Here is a 20,998-nt window from a genome sequence, read left to right as displayed (position 1 = left end):
AACAAGAAAATATGCCCGAAGCATTCAGTGAACAAGAACAAAAGCAATTAAAATCAGAGATCCTATATTGAGGAATAAAAATGCTGTTTCTTTTTTAACTTCATGAGTCAAGTAAGTTATGAATTTACTATGCAAGTTCGTAGAAGATTAGAAGTACTTGTATGTTATCTGAACTATTTTCCAGTTGGAGGTATTTCCAACATTATAAAATGTGGGCATTACTTAAGTCAATATAAACTATTTTTACTGTTCAAATAAATTACCATTACAGATCTATGGAAAACGTACTATCAAGGCAACAACTATTCCTCTTTTGGGGACTTAGGGAGAACAAGTCAACTCACAAAGTATGACTTATTAATCAGAATTTTCAGGTTAAGACAAATTTAAGGCCACTAAAAACGGTGATCTGTCAACATAAATGACCTTATTATAAATAAGCAAGCTCTTGGCACTTGTAATTTAGAATGGAACTGGTGTCCCAGGAGAAGGATGATTTAACTTGGATCAAAAGCACTGAGTTGCTAGTCTTGAGAAATCCGTTTGAAATATACCACTACCCATTTTAGTAGCAAATCAAATAAATCTTTTTAGGTGACAAAGTGGATGAAAAGGAGGGAATACAGAGGAATAGGAACTGTTAGATAGTAACAGAAAAAGAAATTTGTTGCTTCTAAAATGAAAGCTAAAACTTTCAGCATATATTAAGAAAATTTGGAAAAAAAAAATTTCCAGTGGCAAATTAGCAGTCAATTCCATTATCTCACCAAATATTCATTGGTGCTGCTTAACAATTACTCAGAGTTACTGGTATTGTTATCTCCTCTTGTTTTTTTATATTTGCCAAACACACACACACACACACAAATACACACACACACACATTTAAAATGCAATGCATTTATGCATTGGAACTGCCACTTTAATAGATAAAGACTAAATTCCGTTGGAAGTTTCCTGGATTAGTCTTTTCACATTCTAATGCTTATATTAAGCAAAAGAACTAAATTCAACAATGTATTGTCATGTTAGATATAGACATTGACTTATTGACAAACATCTAATTAAAGATGTAAGTAAGTTGTCTGTTGAGGGTACACATCTCTCTTAATGGTGACTGTATAAAGAAATATAAAGTAATAAAAACAAGTTAACTAAATTATATATAAAAACAATAATCAAAGAAAAGATAAAAGTAATTTAGGAGATTCAATATAAACCTATTGTATCTTTCACTCTCCAGCTAAGATTATTTTATGTGCTAACCTGAAGGTTATTTTCTTCTAAGTGGCTAGGTCCCCCTTTATCTTTTATGAAAATAATGTATTATTAGTCAATATTTACTAAAGGCTTACTATCTATAAAGCATTGGGATTAGCTATTAGTCATCTTGGTTCTTATCTATCTAACTGAAAAATGCCAGTGAGTTTCCAATGATTTTAAAACTCATATCTACACACCAAAATAACTCTGTGTAAATGTTTACAGAAACCTTATTCATAAAAGCCCCCAACTGGAAGCAATCATGATTGTCCTTCAATAAGTGAATGGATTATAATAACTAGGATACATTTATACCATGAAATATTATACAGGGATTAAAAGAAATAAGCTATCATGCCACAGACATTCATGGATGAATCCTAAATGTATATTAACAAATGAACAAAGCTAGTCTGACCCAGCCAGCATGGCTCAGTGGTTGAGTGTTGACCTATGAACCAGGAGGTCACTGTTCGATTCTGGGTCAGGCACATGCCCAGGTGGGACATGCAGGAAGCAGCCAATCAATGATTCTCTCTCATTCTTGATGTTTCCATCTCTTTCTCTCCCTTTCTTTCTGAAATAAATAAAAATATTTTTTTAAAAAAGCTAGTCTGGAAAAGCTACATACTGTAGGATTTTAATTTTTTGATATTCTGAACAAAAGCAAAACTGTAGACTGTAGAATGATCAGTGGTTACCAGGTTTGGTGGGGTAGGGACAGTGCTGAATAGGTGAAGAACAAAAGAATTTTATGGTGATGAAATTATTCTATATAATGCGGCAATGTTGGATATTTGACACTATGCATTTGTCAAAGTCCATAGAATAAAGAGTGAACCTTAATGTATGGAAATTTTAGGTGATCAGGAGAATCCCAAGGTAGAATGCAGAATGTTATAAGAGAAAATCTAACTGCATTACCAATGTAGAAAACAACCTCACTGATGGGGGTGAGGAGAAATGGTGCTGACCTAAGTAACTTTGAAAATGAATGGAGCCCTAGCTTGTTTGGCTCAGTGGATAGAGAGTAGGCCTGCGAACCAAATGGTCCTGGATTCAATTCATGTCAAGGGCTCATACCTTGGTTGCAGGCTCCTCTCTGGCTTGGACCATGGTTGAGCTCATGCAGGAGGCAACCAGTCGATGTGTTTCTTTCACATCGATATTTCTCTCTGTCTTTCCCTCTATCTTCCACTCTCCCTAAAAATCAATGGACTTGTATGCATTCCTATAAGCATAACCAATGGACACAGACACTAGGGGCGTGAGGGCACGAGCAGAGGTGGAGGAGTGGGGTGGGTGAGTAGTGGGGAGGGCAATGGGGGGATAAGGATACATATGTAATATCTTAATCAATAAAGAAATAAATTGAAAAAAATCAATGGAAAAATATCCTTGGGTGAGGATTAAGTGGGGAAAAAAGGAAAATGAATGGAGTCTGTAAGACTAAAGGCAAAAACAATTATTTCGGTACTGTATTTTAGTTGATGACATCATTTATCACATGGGTTCAAGTTAACAATTCTGATATATATACTATAGTGGAAATCAACGATTACATAATGGAGGGTGGATGGTGATAGCCCAATCTCTCTCACTGTGGGAGCTGGAAGTTATAGACAAGCAAGGGGAGGGGAATGATTAATGTGGTGATGGATTAGAGTTGGAGACATCATTATGAATTCATGCTTAGCTTAATATAGATACAGATGGTTACATATAAAAATATGTAGAGATATGTATATATATATACACAGACTAGTATACACATATATTTCCTTGTTCTGTAAGCTGAAAATGCCTAGAAGTAATAACACCCCAGTAGCAATAAGAAATCATAGGGCACAATAGTGATTTTAAATACCATTCTCCCTTAAAAAGAACCAAGACTCCTTCGAGAAATGCATGATTCTAAGACTGGGATAGAAAATATACACCTGAGCCTGAAACATTCCATGTTGTCAGAAAAAAGGGAAGCAACACACACACAATTTGAACAACAACATATATAAAATGGTGTTGAATTATAATCCAGAAGTAAAATAAATATGCATGAGCTCATACTAATATAAATAAACAATTTCATAAATAAATGTGGAACAATAGATGACTCTCCATACAAAATAATTTCAAATTAATTATATAGATATTTCACCCTCAAGGATTTAGCACAACTCCCTATCCTTTAAATGTGGGTTCCATGTAATGACTTCTTTCCAAAGAATATAGCATGGAAAGAGGGGGAAAAAAAAGTAATTTTGCAATAGAGAAATCTGACAAATACTACCTCAGTTAAGTGGTCAAGGTCAACATCAACAGTGATAAGTCATGTAGTCTGGATAAGATGGGGAAAAAATGGCCTTTACTTTGTGATTTCACTGGCAAAACACATAATTCTACTCTAATTGTGAAAGAAAAATCAGACAAATCTCATGAGATGAACATTCAACAAAATACCTGACAGTATGCTTAGAAAATGTCAAGGTCATTAAAAACAAGGAGAGTCTGAGAAAGAGATCAAGCAAAGGACTTGTATGCATGCATATTAGCATAACCAATGGACACAGACACTGGGGCGGTGGGGGCTTGCCCTCAGGGGTGGGAGTGGCAGGGAGGTGTCAATCTGGACAAAAGAAGACATGTAATACTTTAAACAATAAAAAAACAAACAAAAAAACAAGGAGACTGAAAAAGTTTTACAGCCATGAGGAGACATGATGACTACATGTAATGTGGCAGCTTGGATGGGACTCTGGCGCAGGACATCAGGTAAAAACCACATCAATCTGAATGAGGCATGCATTTTAATTAACAGCAATGTATCACTATTGGCTCATTAACTATGACAAATATGACACACTAATGTCTGATGAAGATAATAGGGGAAACTGGGTGTAGAGTTTATTGGAACTCTGTGAAATCTTCACAAATTTCCTATAAACGTAAAACTATTTTAAAATAAAAACATTTAAAAAGTAGTTTTACATACTCAAGTTATTCCAAACATACTAATGTAGTTTCCAGTAACTGCTGGAAAACTAGCTCACCTTTTTTAGAAGAATATTTGACTCTTTGAAACAAAGGCATTTAAAAAATATTTGAAAAATATGTCTAAGTGAAGTAAATTTTCCAATTCCTATGTAAACTAAGTAACACTGAGAATAAAGAGCCACTGCATATATTGAAACAACTCTAAAGGTATTAATTTCAGCAAAGCATTCTTTAAATTTCATGTAATTTGTTCAGCTACGAGGCTGACAACTAACTGCTGTTAGCAATTAAACCTGCATATTAATTCATGCTGAAATGTGCAAAATCATTTTTATTGATTAGTATTATTAAAGACTTCAATTTTAAAACCTAAATTATTGGAACTATCTATATAAGTCACATAAATGAGTTTTTTCTTTTCTTAAAGCTTAAAATTTAGTTTATGTGATATATTATATCAGTGAGACAATATAACACGAACTGCCATTTTTGAATATCTGGCAAGCCTTTCTTGTATTTAATGAAAATTTTGAGTTGGAATTCACAATGCGGTAAATCTTTGTAAAAACTTTCCATCTTTCAATCAAAGAACACTAGTAAAGAACACAACATCATTAAGTTCAAGTATTCTGTTTCATTCAACAGTTCCATAAACTGGTGATGATTTATAGCATGTACAAGTGTATAACAAGTGTATCCATGACATTTGTCATACAGACTGCTTCAGAAAACTCAGCACAAATATTTCTGGCATCATACAGTAAAATAAAGGCATAAGAAAAACATCAGTCTTTTTTGTTCCCTCTCTTTTATTGATTAGGGGATTATATATGTGTCCTTATCCCCCATTGCCCTCCTCCCCTCAGCCCCCCACTCATGCCCTCACCCCCCTGGTGTCTGTGTCCATTGGTTAGGCTTATATGCATGCATACAGCTCCTTTGGTTGATCACTCCTCCTTACCCCCACCTTCCCCTACCTTCCCTCTGAGGTTTGATGGTCCGATCGATGCTTCTCTGTCTCTGGATCAGTTTTTGTTCATCAGTTTATGCTGTTCATTATATTCCACAAATGAGTGAGATCATGTGATATTTATCTTTTTCTGATTGGCTTATTTCACTTAGCATAATGCTTTCCAGTTCCATCCATGCTGTTGCAAATGTTAAGAATCCTTCTTTTTTACCGCAGCGTAATATTCCATTGTGTAAAAGTACCACAGTATTTTAGTCCACTCATCTGCTGATAGGCACTTAGGCTGTTTCCAAATCTTAGCTATGGTGAATTGTGCTGCTATGAACATAGGGGTGCATATGTCCTTTGTGATTGGTGTTTCTGGCTTCTTGGGATATATTCCTAAAAGTGGGATCACTGGGTCAAATGGGAGTTCCATTTTTAGTTTTTTGAGGAAGCACCATACTGTTCTCCACAGTGGCTGCACCAGTTTGCATTCCCACCAGCAGTGCCTGAGGGTTCCTTTTTCTCCACATCCTCGCCAGCACTTGTCATTTGTTGATTTCTTGATGGCAGCCATTCTGACAGGTGTGAGATGGTACCTCATTGTCGTTTTGATTTGCATCTATAGGATGATTAGTGACTTTGAGCATGTTTTCATATGTCTCCTGGCCTTCCTTAAAACCTATTCCCGTCAGACTATTCAAAAAAATTCAAGAGGAAGGAACACTTCCAAGCTCATTCTATGAAACCAGAATTACCCTAATACCAAAACCAGATAAAGACAATACAATGAAAGAGAACTACAGGCCCATAACCCTCATGAACATAGATGCCCAAATCCTCAACAAAATTCTAGCAAGTTGGATCCAGCATTACATCAGAAAGATCATACACCATGACCAAGTAGGATTTATCCCAGGGATGCAAGGATGGTTGAGATATCTCAAATGGATACAATATCTGCAAATCAATAAACACAATACATCAAACCACATAAACAAATTGAGAGATAAAAATCACATAGTCATATCAATTGATGCAGAAAAGGTCTTTTGTTTTAAAATTTTAATAATTTTAAACTTTTTAGGTAACATACCTGGAACATAATCATTACAATTAATTTTTCATAGGTAGCTAAAAGTCTTCTTTGATATTTAAAAATTCAAAAATATTGAATTGAATTTGTTTGTAATTTAGAAATCTTTTAAAGAGAAACAATCCAAGGAACTAATTGGATAATTTCTGCTATACTGTATGACTCTTCTAAAACGTAAAGAAAAGTACTGTAACTTTGTCAGAATTTGAAACAATTGATATTTGATATTGTTAGAAAACATACTCTATAAACCAATTTTGGTGACAATTACAGATCTTTCACATTATGTAAAATATTCCTTTTAATCTTTACATCATAATTTTCTAACATTTCCATAATTAAAATAATAGGGTTTAAAATTTTTTCCCATCAAAATGATTTTTTATGTGTGTAAGAATTTAAGCCATTTTGTATCAACCCACAGTGGTAAATTCAGGATCTGTTACACATTATTTAAAATTTTTTATTGAACATTTAATTCTTATGTCAACACTTACTTTGTTGATCTTTTGTTACTATTGAGGGGAAACTATTCTTAAATTCACTATGCATTTTCTGAGAATGTCTCTTAATGATGGTAACTTTATTATCTTTAAGAATCATTTTATGAAACAACTTTATCATTTTGCTCTCCCTCAGTAAATTTCAATTGTCATTTACGGTAATATATGCAACATATCTTCATCCAGGCTTTTTTTCCTTACTTTACTGTTCCATTTACTGGTATGTACTACTATCTACATTTCCACTTAACTCTGTATCTATTATATACCTTTGTTTTAAATTTAAAACTTTGTTCAAATTATCATTTTAAACTAGAAATAATTTAGTTATAATTATCTATGGTTTCCATAGTTATCATTACAATATAGCCTGTCTGCATAAAATATTATAATAAACACATTATAATCCTATATAATAAAGAGCTAATATGCTAATTAGACCAAACAGCAGAACGACTATCTGGACATCCTTCCGGATGACCATCCAGATGACCTTATGGATGAAGCCAGGGCTGCGAGGGCCGGCTGAGTCTGTGAGGGGTTGTGATGGCCGAGCTCCTTGCACAAATTTTGTGCATCGGGCCTCTAGTGTAAATAATAATGGAGGTGAGCAGTAGCTTGGGACTTGCAATGTACTTCAAAGATAGCCTAGGAATGACAGGAACAACATAAAGATATAGCTATAGGCAGGCACAGAAGCCCGGAAAGAGAATACATTGTTCATGGTACCCCTAGAGCCTTAAGCAGAAATGGCACAAATGGCAAACTAGCCAGCCTGTGGTTTCATTCAGAAGGCTACTGCCTGATAACCCCATGGAAATACTAGCCACACTTCCTCTTTGAACTTGAATATTGTAAAGGCAGCAAGGTTCTTGATATGTGGGGATAAAGGCTTCACCCACTTCTCATTGGTTTTAGGAAAGAGTATGGCAGCCTTTAGGGAAAGGGGGCTAAAATAGGAGAAAGTGACACAGTTCTTTTTATCGGCATTATAATTTGCAGTATGACACTTGGTTTGAACTAGAAATCTCCATTTCTCATTAAGCTTTATTGATTTATTTTTTTCAAATCCTAAGTAGGGACATAGAATGGAAAATAGCTCATTGATACCATCAACAACTGCAATATAAAGGTTATAAATTCTCAGCCAAAACACAATTTCATTATTAGATTTTACACCCTGTTAGGCTCCATCCAATGGCTAATTTTTTTCACTCTTCAAAACCCCTGTTTTCAAGAGTGGATTACGTTTCTGTATGTTTGTCACTCTGAATATTAAATGCACTTAGACTTCGTTTTACAGAACAGTGCAACCAGTTACTGATTTGCTTTACTTAATTCTTATACTTTCTACATTACCCTTTTCCCCATTATTTCAATTAAAATTTTAAAAATGTACACCTCTTCTAAAAACAATGTTTTTCTTCTGAAAAGTGATAGAGTGATGTACATTTCATGCCTTCATCGTATAACAGGATAAACTGTTTTAATTGCCAAAATATGGTCAAGAGAGTCACACATTTTAAAAAAGTATGTGACTTTTAATTTTTTTAAAAAAGTATGTGACTATTAAATTTTTTTCCTGTAAAACTTATCCATACTGGTGGCTATTTTCACAACTGAACTTTAAAAGTAAGGGTCCATTTGGTTGCATTTGAATTGGTGACATTTTTAGGCTGTCATTAACTGCAGAAAGAGTGAACCACTGTCTCAACATGACTGAGTGGTAGGTGACCTTTAAAAATGCTTTTTAGAATAAAAGTTTCTTTCTTTCTTTCTTTCTTTCTTTCTTTCTTTCTTTCTTTCTTTCTTTCTTTCTTTCTTTCTTTCTCTTTCTTTCTTTCTTTCCTTCCTTCCTTCCTCCCTTCCTTCCTTCCTTCCTTCCTTCCTTCCTTCCTTCCTTCCTTCCTTCCTTCTGTCCTTCCTTCCTTCCTCCCTCTTGCTATTTTTTAAAAAATAAAATAAACCTGGATTAGAAATAGGATAAACCCTAACTAAAGTTGCTTTAAGTATTCTCAGAAATGAGTAAAGCTAATCATTTTCACCTGCATATCTATTGGAAACAGGAATTCTATAAATAAGTAGTTAACAGACCAATTATATTTAGGATTTCTGACTACTAAGTAATAAAAAATGCTAAATATATTTGTTTTAATTTTGTCTCTCTTTTTTTAATCCTCACCTGAGGATATTTTCCCATTGATTTTTAGAGAGAGTGGAAGAGAGAAGGAAATACAGAAACATTGATGTGAGAGAAACACATCGATTGGTTGCCTACTGCATGCGCCCTGACCAAGTCGTGGGTCAGGAGGAGCCTGTAATCAAGGTACATGCCCTTAACCAGAATTGAACCCAGGACCCTTTGGTCTGCAGGTCAATGCTCTATCCACTTAGCTAACCAGTTAGGGCCACTTCTTCACACTTTTTAAGAGTTCAGGCATAATTGAAATGCCATAAAATTTATCCCTGTACAGTGTACAGTTCATTGATTTTTAAAAAATGTTTTCACAAGTTTCAACAACCCTCATCACTATATAATTTCAGAACATTTTCATCACTCCCCAAAGAAACCCTTCACCCCTTAGCCTTCTTTATCTAATTGCCTGTTGCCTTAACCCTAGGTATGTACCAGGCTACTTTCTGTCTCTTTAGATCTACCTATTCTAGAAATTTCATATAAGTGTAACCTAGGATATGTGGCCTTTTATGTCTGGCAGTCTTCACTGAACAAAATGTTTGCAAGATTCATCTATGTTAAGCATGTTCCAGTTCTTCATTCCTATGTAATGCTAAATAATATTCCATTGTATAGATATTTATCATCAGGTGATGGACATTTGGGTTGTTTCCACTTTTAGGCTATTTTGAACATTCACATACCAGTATTTATGTGGACACATGTTTTTATTTGTCTTAGGTATATACCTAGAATGCTGGATTATATAAACTAGGGAGCTAAAATATTCTTTTTCTATATGATTGTCTAACTACCATGCTGTACATCTGAAGCTGATACAACATAACATTGAATGTAAACTGTAGTGATAAAATAAATTTAAATTAAAAAACGAAAAGAAAACAAGAAAAAATACTTTTCCTTCTAGTTGGGCTAATAATCAAATTAACAGAGACATTAAGAGGAGAAGATCACATTTTAATACATGTGCTCAGGGAATTCATATAAAGCATAAAAATCCCACAGAGAGTGAATAAAAATTGGGTAAATATGCCATTTTAGACAAGGGGAAATGTGGGGAATGGGATCCTAGATTTGGAAGGTGAGGATGGGTGATTTACAGGTAATTGAGAAAGAGTGGAACAAACATAACAGGCAAATTCTTGCTTTCATGGGACACAGTGGGGTTGTCTAGCTACCAAGCCCCTGCTAAAGCCCTCCATCCACCATACTAAATTCAAGTTAGGCTAAGGTGAACGTCCTATTTCCTTCCTGGAGCAGTCTTTCCATCTGATTGTCAGTGGGCACAAAAGAAGGAGGGTCATATGTTCTCTCTGAGTCTTTTGTTTCTTAAAAACCAGGTTAAAATCAATATCCCAAAATGCAGCTTTATGGTGGCAATACTTTAGTCTCCTTCATAAGACACTCTATGTTTTACTTTTTAATAAAACACTAGATTGCTTCCCAAAATGGCCGTACCGTTTTATCTTACCTTCAGCATTGTATGAGGGTTCTAGTTTCTCTAAATTCTCACCAAAGCTGTCACTGTCTGTTTTTTGTTTATTTGTTTGTTTTTTAAATTATAGCCATCCTACTGGGTATGAAGTGATATCTTATAGTTTCTCTGTGGCCTTTTAAATTTATGAATAAAAAATAATTAATAATTCTCTAGGAATGGTGAATGAGCAAACTGATGTAGCATGCAGCATATGAAGATGGGTTGGTTTAATCCTGTGAGAACAGGAAGTGACAATAAATTTGATCCTGCAAATTAGTATCTAAGGTCTTGACTCAAAAGGAAATATTATTCTCTAATAGTCGGAAAATCAGGAATTTTTCCCTGAGGAAATGAATTTCTTACCTGTCAAAAGCAGAGGATATAATTTAGGTCGGTCACCAACCTTTGGGACCTCACTGACCACCAGTGGTCCGTGGACTACCAGTTGGTGACCTCTGAATGTTCCCAACCCATACATGTATATCAAGAAAAATTGAAACAAACAAACAAAACACCTGACAGGATTTGGCATATTCCTCACCCTTAGGAAGTGGCAGAGATAGTAAGAAGAGAGGATTGGGCTTGGAGAAACGTAGGTGTCTGTTGGTAAGTCTTGTGTGTGGCGAGGATCATTTCCTAGCAGACTGTCTCTAAAGGGGCAATGGGTAATGGGATAGTGGGATGGTGTGAGCAGAAAGTGGAGGGCAGTCGGGCATTAGCACATTCCTCATACTGGGAGGAACACTGTAGCAGTAAACATGCCATGAGACACCTGAATCCTGTGTAAGCCTTGATAAAGGGAAAGACCTCTGTCAAAATGATCGGAATGCAATTTCTTACTTTTCAGGCACAAAGAGGACCCAATCCACTTTATTCTCATTTGGAAAAAATAAAGCAATACGGCATTCTTATAGAAGAATGTGTTGGAGAAAAATTCATGTGAACCACCTCCTGTATCAAAATGAAGAACATTCTATACAAGATGAGGGGAATATTATATGTATAATATTGCCCTTAATTCAGAGCATTTTCTCCTATGATTGCTTTCTGACCACAGGAGCAGTACTTCTGGCATTTTGGAAATCCCTGGATGTGGCTGTTGGAAACAATGATTTGGTTTGCAAAAATTATCTAATAAGGGTGTATCAAAATTTTTTTTCTCTCATGCATATGAGAACTTGTTCGATGCCAGATTGGGAGGCTGTCAAGCTAATCACATACTTTGAAGGTAATCTAATGTTTCATGCTTTTCAAAATAGTATATAAGTATCTTTTTATCTTCTTAAATATATCATAAGAACTATTTATAATTCCATTTTATTTACAGAAATAATTTCCTATGACTAGAAGACAAATGTTTATTAGTCTGAACAAGACAGAAGAGACTCTGATTGCTTTGTCTTAGATGTTGGTGATTATTCAGCTTAGTTATTCTTTCCCCAGCTGTACAATATGTTTCCTTCCTCAGTGCAGTTGCGCTCACAGATCTTGATTTTCTCTTTATCTCAATTTCAGTGTTTTCTAATAAGAACTCATCACAATATGGCAAGAGAACAAGCAATGGGTATTGACATAGAATTTTCTTTCTTTCTGTAGCCACCATAACTGCAGAGCCAGTGCATTTAATAGAGGTATTAGTAACTAATTCTTATAGCACCACAATGAATATAATGTTAGAAGCAGACAAATTTCCAGTATGCTGCAAATGAACTCCATTTGCTCACTTCTGCCCCCACCTTCTTTGCAGAAGAAAAATCTGAAGCACATGAAATTCAAAAAATTTGTCTAAACCCAAGAAATAAGTTAGTGGGAAAGTAGGAAGTTGAACTATTATATTTATTTATTTATTTATTTATTTTATTTATTTATTATTTTTATTTTTTAAAATTTTATTGATTTCAGAGAGGAAGGGAGAGGGAAAGAGAGAACTATCAATGATGAGAGAGAATAATTGATCGGCTGCCTCCTGCACGCCCCCCCACTGGGGATGGAGCCCGCAACCCTGGCCAATGCTCATTCTACTGAGCCAAACCAGCCAGGGCTGAACTATTTCTTTTAAACTTTTAATCTAGTATTTCCCTGGTTTGTGACACTATCACAAATTTCCAAATATTAATTGCAATATTATTTTTCATCTCTTCAGTGAAATCACATTAAGATTAGGTTCTTAAAATTTTAGTTTAAATGAAAATGATAAAAATAAATGTAGAATGGATGGAGGTACATGTCTAACATGGCTTACTGAAAACATCCCAGGGGCCCAGCTATCTTCACGCATTCAACTTTCGCTATAGTGTCTTTCCTTTAAAACCTTGCTAATGGCAAATAAAAATAGAACTGTTTTGCAGATATTCATTTTTTTTTTCAAAATGGCCAAGTAATTAAGGACTTCATGCTATAACATAGTTCATAGTCAACTTAAGTCCGCAAACCTATTATCTGCTCACTGACAAATAAAACGGAATAGACAAAAATACACCAGAAAGTCTGCTCTCGGAAACTCTACAGCTCTTTAACTAGTTAATGCTAAAATTACCAAAGGTGTCATTAATTCTGAGCAGAGAGACACTTGATTTTATGCGGACTACTGTCTTTCAATTCCAGGAAAAAAAAAAAATCTGTTGCATTCTTAAAAGCATAATGAGTGACTTAAACTTGTGATCCTATTTGGCTCATTCACTTCAAACTTTTTAAATTTGAGGTTTTTATATTTTAAATATACCTATCCATTCACAATTGGTCCCCTACTGCTTTCTACATGGGAACTGTCTACTCTAAATTGGTCTAGGCTACCTTTTCACTTATAACATTCCGATAGGATCAATGGTCTTACACATCTGAGCTGTGTTTGAATTTCACCATTACATCTTTAGGTACATAATTGCTTTTTTAAAGTGCTTTCAGATAAGTACTCTTATGCTATAACTTGAGTTTGATGAAGCCATGCAGTGTTTCTCAAACTTTAGTGCACCTCAGAGTCATCTGGAGGGATTGTTAAAACCTAGATCCTAGATCTCACCCTCGGAGATTCTAACTCAGCGAGTCTGGGTGGCCTTTGACTCTGCATTCCTATCAAGCTCCCAGGTGACACGTCAGTCTGCTCACCACACTTTGAGTTGAATCCACATTATGATTCAATCTATTTAGAGAAATGTTTTTTCATCTGCTGATATCTAGTTAATTCTTATTTTAGGAGCAAATAGTGAGATGCTATGTCTTTTTAAAAAATTTTTTAAAAAAAATATATTTTATTGATTTTTTACAGAGAGGAAGGGAGAGAGATAGATAGTTAGAAACATCGATGGGAGAGAAACATCGATCAGCTGCCTCCTGCACATCTCCCAATGGGGATGTGCCTGCAACCCAGGTACATGCCCTTGACCGGAATCGAACCTGGGACCTTTCACTGAGCCAAACCGGTTTTGGCGAGATGCTATGTCTTAAAATAACCCGAGGCTTTTTCTCTTTTTCACTTCATTGCTCTCTGATTTGTAAGTGAATGTTACCGGTACTGGAGAGCAGGGGCTTGAGGAGCAGTTAACTTGTCAGCATTGTTTATTGGGAAATAACATGAAATTTAGAAACAGACAGATAAGGTTTCAAATCTCAGCTTTAACATTTATTAGCTGTGTGCCTTTGGGCAAATTACAAACACTTTCTGAATCCCATTGGTCCTATCCGTACAGAAAGAAGAATGAAACCTATGTGAAAGTATTGTTATACGCATTTAACAAATTAACCTACATGGATACATTACGAAATTTGTAAAGCACTTAACCAGTATCCTCTGAGATCTCACTCCACTCATTTTGTCCTCTATTTCCCCTACATTTTCAACTGCCCCATCTTCACTGGCTGTCTTTAAGCTGAAAGACACACTTTCTCCTCCATTTTGAAAAGGACACTCGTTGGCCCTATATAACCGCTGACTTCTCCCCTCAGTCTCCCCCACAATCAACCTTTGAAAAAAAGTTCGTACACTCACTGCCTCTAGTTCCATCTTGCATACTCCTTCATCTTACCATTATGGCTGGTCTGCTTCAGCCACGAAAATGGAATTGCCCTCTTAATGATCCCATTGACTTTATAAGTGTTTAATCAATTCCTATCATGAGCAATGTCTCCCACGCATGTGGCCTCTAGCCCAGAGTGGTTGGCACGGCTTAGCACTCACTTGCCCTGGAAACTCTCTCCTATCTCAATTTTAGCAACACTACTCTCTTTTGCCCTTGAAATACTCCTCTTTTTCTCAGTCTCTGCTGGCTCCTCCTCCACTGCTTGCCCCTATTTTTCTCCCAGTCTGCATGCTGCTGTCCCTGGGAGATCTTATCCTTATGCATGCGTTCAAGTCCCATCTCTGTATTGGACTCATCAAACCCACAGAGGTCAATGCAGACTTCTCTCCTAAGTAGCAGACCCATCCGACTGCCAACTGAATATTGCTAACTTGATGTCCAAAGTTAAAGGATACAGAACTGAACATCGAGGAAACGCCCGGAATATGAGCCCATGTTTCCTGTATTCTTATGGGAGTGAATGGCAATTCCATGCCCCTAGCCCCAAAAGTTATGTGGGAGAGTTCCCTCTGCCTGAAACATTCCGGATGGACATTTCTTCATCTAGAAAATTTCTATTCATCCTACAGGGTAAAGCCTGGATGTCAGTTTCCCAGGAATCCTTCTTTGGCCACCCAAGTAGCTCCTCTATATATTTCTCTAAAGCCCCGCACTGCAGCAGGGTTCCTGGCCGTCTCACTATTACACTCTATGCCTCATGGAGGAAGAGATTAGTCTGTGTCTCCAACTACTGGGCTATAAGCACACAGCTGGGTATGTGGCACAGAATAGGTGTTAAACATATTGTTTGATTCCCTTTCCCAAAATTATTCAAATATTCAAACAATAATCCATGCGTCATCACTGCCCTGCGTACTGGGTGAACCATAGTGAGCAGAATAGACAGCCATGCGCTCCAGTGTCAGAGTAGCAACAACAGACAATAAACAAGACAAATAAGTAATATAATCACAAAATGTCAAACATTATGAAAGAATCACACTAGAAGGAGAATAACAGAGGACAATCTGTATAATAGAGAGGGGGAGACAGAGGTGGGACTTGTGTTTGTTTGTTTTTAAATATATTTTTTATTTCAGAGAAGAAGGGAGAGGGAGAGAGAGATAGAATCATCAGCGATGAGAGAGAATCATTGATCAGTTGCCTCCTGCACACCCCCTACTGGGGATTGAGCCTACAACCTGGGCATGTGCCCTGACTGGGAATCAAACCCTGACCTGCTGTTTTCTGGGTCAACCACTTGAGCCACACCGGCCAAAGGAGACTTGCTTTTTTTTTTCAAACAGAAATGAGCAATATTTGGCCATGCAAAGAGGAAACAGCATGAGCAAAGTCCCCATTGTGGAAAAGACCTTGCTTGGTTTCATTTTTGGGAGGTTACCCCTTCCCCAACCCGAAAGGAGAGGTTTGTGGGAGCACAGGAATTGAGGGGAACTGCTGTGTGAGATGAGGCTGAAGAATTAAGCCAAGTCCGATCTTGGCAGAGATTTGCTGTCAAATCAGAATAACTTACTGTAACTCACGGTGAGTAAGTTTCAATGTTCTAGTTATGGGTCAGAAAATATTCTTACTCTGTTATTTTTGCTCAGTTATGATAATTCCATATAGTAAACAATCTTTAGTCATACTTTATTAGTGCTTATATCTTCTCCAAAAATATTTTTATATGCTTTTCTAGTAGTCAGTTTGTTTATATGACATTTTTTAATATAACAAAGAGCCTTGAAGATATAGCCATGTTATTCGTTAAACAATATATCAGGAGAGCTCTGTGAATGTAATTTCCACATAAAATCTCTAGTAGATGTGCAATAAATAAGTTTTATGTCATTACTTTAATGAAAAAAAAAACAACACCCAATCTATATGCTTATAGTATCAATGAGAAACTGAGGTACAGAAATGCTATTTTCCCCCAAGTAATTTATTTCATAATAAATTTTTCATTAAACAATTTTGAGTGTCAAAATCTCTAGTCCATTTTTTATTGTAGAAACTTTAAATAATACCAGTGCTATTTCTTAGTATCATGTATTTACTTAACTGCAAAATACATAATATGAGTTTATCTCACACGTAGTTAAGACAACATTTCTGAATTTTAAGTCTAAGAAAAGCTTTTAAATATTTAATGACTGCTGCCTAGTTAAGGCATCTAAATGAATGAAGTGACTGTTTGAAATATGGATTATCAAATCGAAGTTTCTCAAACTGGGAACATCCTCAGCTCCATAGGATGTTTACTGTAGGGGCTATCCTTTGCGTTACAGGACATGGAGCTGCATCCCTCATCCCCACCGACTTGATGCCACTTGCAACCCCTAGTCTCCCAAGTCATGACAACCAAACGCCTTGTCTGGTTGAGAAACGTTAGTTGATACTAGTGTGTTTCAGCAACCTGAGGCTCTAGGTTTGGGTTATAGCCTTCTATCCTTTCCTATAAAATTGTAAGTCCTGATTTTATGTCATAAATATCCAGAACAATCCTTAGTGAGACCAGTATCTGTATGTATCGGAATGTTAGAGTTGGATAATAATTTTTAAAAATGATTCAGGTTTTGTTGAATTGACTGGCTGTCTTGATCACAAGCATAAAAGGAACAATTTTTAAATTGCAGTTATTTTTTTCTGATTATATATGTATTTCATAATATTTGTAGAAAATGTAGAAAATCAAGTAAAGCATACAGGAGAATGTCAAAGCTACCACAGTGGTCACTTCTACCATTTTGAAATATTTATGCTTAGTGTATGTGTATTTTTTATAAAATTGGGAAAATTCTGTTATTCAACTTTTTGTTTCTAGAATGTGGTTTTCTATTATACTTAATAGCATATTTTGTACATTTGCATGTATTATACATTCTTTGAAAACATTGATTTGTCTTATGTACTATAGTTAAGAAATAATTTATTATTCTACCCTTCTCATGGATTATAGATTTTTTTCTTAATAAATTATATTTTTTGCTTTTCTAATTTTTTTAAAGTATTAAAACTTATACGCATAAAAATAGCTAAACGTTGTCTTTGAATGTTTCTTGGTGTGGTTCTTTAAATCCTATTTAAGAGAAGCAGATTTTCAGGTAACTTTCTTTCCTTTAACTTGATCTATTGATTATTTTCCTTATGTCGTAATGCTGACCAGAGCTACATAAAAAAGAAAACAAGAATCTTCACATAAGGTTATAGAAAAGATTGAAAAGAAATCTTCAAATAAACATACAGTCACACACTGCTCTAATTTCAAATTATTTTCCATCTTTACAGGCAAACAGATTTTCAGGTGCCTATTCACAAATCCTTAAAAGGTGACTAAAGGAGCAATTGCTTCTCTAATGAAATGATGAGTTAATTACACTCTTCTGATAACTGTATATTCAAAGAAAATTTAGTCAGTTTTCCACTTAAAACTAGTGTATAAAAATAATCCATCTATTCACTTCTAGGTATATACCCAAGAGGAAAGAAAAATGTATATCCCCACAAACACATATATGTGAATGCATATAGCAGTATTATTAACAGTAGCCCAAAGAGTAGAAACAACCCAAATGACCATCAACTGATGAATGTATAAATAAAGTGGGATATATCACTAGAGTGGAAAATAATTCAGCTATCAAAGAAAATGAAGTACTGATAATATGCTTGTTGCTACATGATGAATCTCGAAAACATTACATGAAAGAAGCTAAATGAAAGAAGCAGTCACCAAAAGGCACATTGTATGGACTCATGTATATGGAATGTCTAGGATAGGAAATCCCACAGATAGAAAGGAGGTTTATGGTTTCCGAGAGAGAGAAGAGGAAGGAAGAGTGACTGCTAATGGTTTTCTGGGTTTATCTGAGGGCTGATTATAATGCCCTGAAATAAAAAACTGGTGATGGTGCACAGCATTGTAAACAAAATTCACTAAATTGCATACTTTAAAAAGTGTGTATTTCATAATATATAAATCATATCTCAGTGCAAATAAACATAAAAGCAACCCATTTATAATAGACTATATACATGTGATATCTATGATAAACAAAGTAAGAAAACGTATAGATCCCATCTCCAAAAATGAAAAAACCCCCACTGTAATTGATAAAAAAAAAAAAGGAAACCTATCTTTCAGTTAAGAAAGAAATGTTTTAAAAATTCTCTGATTTTTGCCCTGGCCAATGTGGCTCAGTTGGTTGGACATCTTCCTGTGTACCCAAGGGTTGCTGCCAGATCGATCCCCGGTTGGGGTTAGAGGATGTGCAGGAGGCAGACAGACCGATGTTTCACTCTCACATTGATGATTCTCTCTCTTCCTCCCCCTTCCTCTCTTTTAAAAAATAAATTAAAAAAAAAGAATGAATAAAAAATTCTCTGATGTTTAGTTTCCACTTAATGTAAGGAGCTTAGTAGAATATGCAAAGGGGCTGTATGTAAATATCTCCACTTGTAAGAAACAACTATTCCCCTGGAAACTCAGGGTTTTAACCATAAAGCTTAACATAAAGTTATTTCAGCAGCATCACTTTCCATTTCCTAAGAGATTCCTATCAACAATGTTCCTGGAAAAATCAAATGACCACTGCCCTTCAAGCAATAAGAGAGCAGTAGTTTAATGTTTAATTTTACAAATCTAATTACTGAATCATTTGCTAAGGTTATTCTGGTTACTTTGGGTCAAAAACTGAACCTCTCTCCCTTGTCAAGATTTATCTCCATTTCAGAGAAAGAAACAATAGTAGTTCTACCATTTTGATAAATTGTGAGGGAGAGGAGGTCAGCTCTAAATGCATAGTGGTAATTGATACTCCCTTCTCAGCCTACGGCTTTCGGAGGATGCAAAGGTATTTCAGTTTTTAAATCATTCTAATGTATTGTTGACCAATCCACCAAGGATTTCAATGCTGTGAGAGGAAAAGTGACTGTATAACTCTTAAAGGATGCAAAATAAAATATAAGGCCTATTGCTGTCATCTTACCCATATGAAAAATCACTGTGGATATCTGGAGAAAATTTCATACTAATGTGAAATGTCAAAAGGAATGAAAGTAAAAGTATGTGATGAACCTGTTTTTAAAGCACAGAATGGGAATCTCCTTCCCAGAGCATATTGCTGACGCAGTCTTGGTTTTAATGCCTCACATTTCAATGGATGCTATATCCGTATGTAAAAAGGCTAATGTGGTGAAGCATTTTAGCTGAAATTTGAGAATGGATCATGTCAGAGGGCACAGTGACTTCATTTTAAGGTGTACAGAAAGGTAATGTGAAAAATGAAAAATGAGACATAGAAGAAGATTAGGGAAAAGCAACAAACCTTGACAAAGATACTCTGTGAGTGAAATTTCAGATAAAATCCTTAGTGTTATGAGTGATATCAAATCTCACTGGCTTGTTAACAACAAATCTTATTTAGCATTCAGTACCTTTTAGGTTTCAGAAATACTGGAGAACAGTGATGTTTAACACAACGTGCAATTTTGACAAGGTACCACCAAGAGTTTACATTTGCAGAGCTATGCCTCAATGACTGTGGGAAGGTAACGTCAATCAGACATGAAAAGGAAAAAAGCTGGAACACAGAACAAGTGCTCCATTAACCATACGATCTGAAAAACAAAAAAAAAATGGATACAAGCTGTGAAAAAAAATATTATTTTTTCAAAATGGACAAAGTTTAGCTCTACTCCGACCCAGTTTCTCAGGTTTAATATACTACAATTCTTCATACACTCTGTGTGTGTTTTAATCTTGTCAGAAGTGTGGGCGTCCAGCAAGTCTTTAGGAGACATGTAGAATGCAAATAGGGCGGCTGTCTTCATGCTCACAGTTGGCTGAACTCTGTAGGCTCCCAATTTATCAGCTTTTCATTGTGACAGATCATGCTTATTACTCTAGGAATGGTTTATCTTGTGAAGATAACATTAACGTTACCAGGAGGACATGGTAAAAAAGCACTTGACCAATTGCCGGGCTCCGAGTCAGCCTTCTTTGGAAGTGACAATTTTCCAAAGTTCATTCTGCTTATTTATCATATTACTGCAGTTTATTAAACTGCTACCTGGAACTAATGATAACTGTGCAACAATAAATCAGTTATTTAGACATAATTTATAATATTCCTCTCAACACTTTTTTTTCTTTAGACTCGACACACTTGAGTGTTAGGGAATGTTTCTATCAGGAACGATGACTCAGATAGTAAAGAAACTCATTGGGATGAGGTGTAGCTCTTTCGAAGGGCATATGTTAAAAGTGTTATCTGTTATTATTTTGGTAAGGGAGGAGAGGAGAGAAGGTTGGAAAGTCTGAAAAAACTCCCCTTAAAGGGGGAACTTCAACCCCTCAACTCCTTAAGAATCCTCATTTAGAATTTTTTTTAAAAATATATTTTTATTGCTTTCAGTGAGGAAGGGAGAGGGAGAGATAGATAGAAACATCAATGATG

General features: G+C 35.5%; 1 protein-coding gene across 3 annotated transcripts in view; it reads right to left on the bottom strand.

The window, feature by feature from the left end:
- MAGI2 (membrane associated guanylate kinase, WW and PDZ domain containing 2) overlaps positions 1–20,998 on the bottom strand; it is a 1,132,900-nt gene that overhangs the window by 663,275 nt on the left and 448,627 nt on the right. The window lies entirely within an intron of this gene.

The sequence above is a fragment of the Myotis nattereri genome (assembly GCF_964212035.1).
Source record: "Myotis nattereri genome assembly, chromosome: 11".
Taxonomy (NCBI): domain Eukaryota; kingdom Metazoa; phylum Chordata; class Mammalia; order Chiroptera; family Vespertilionidae; genus Myotis; species Myotis nattereri.
This window is presented reverse-complemented; position numbering and strand designations above follow the sequence as displayed.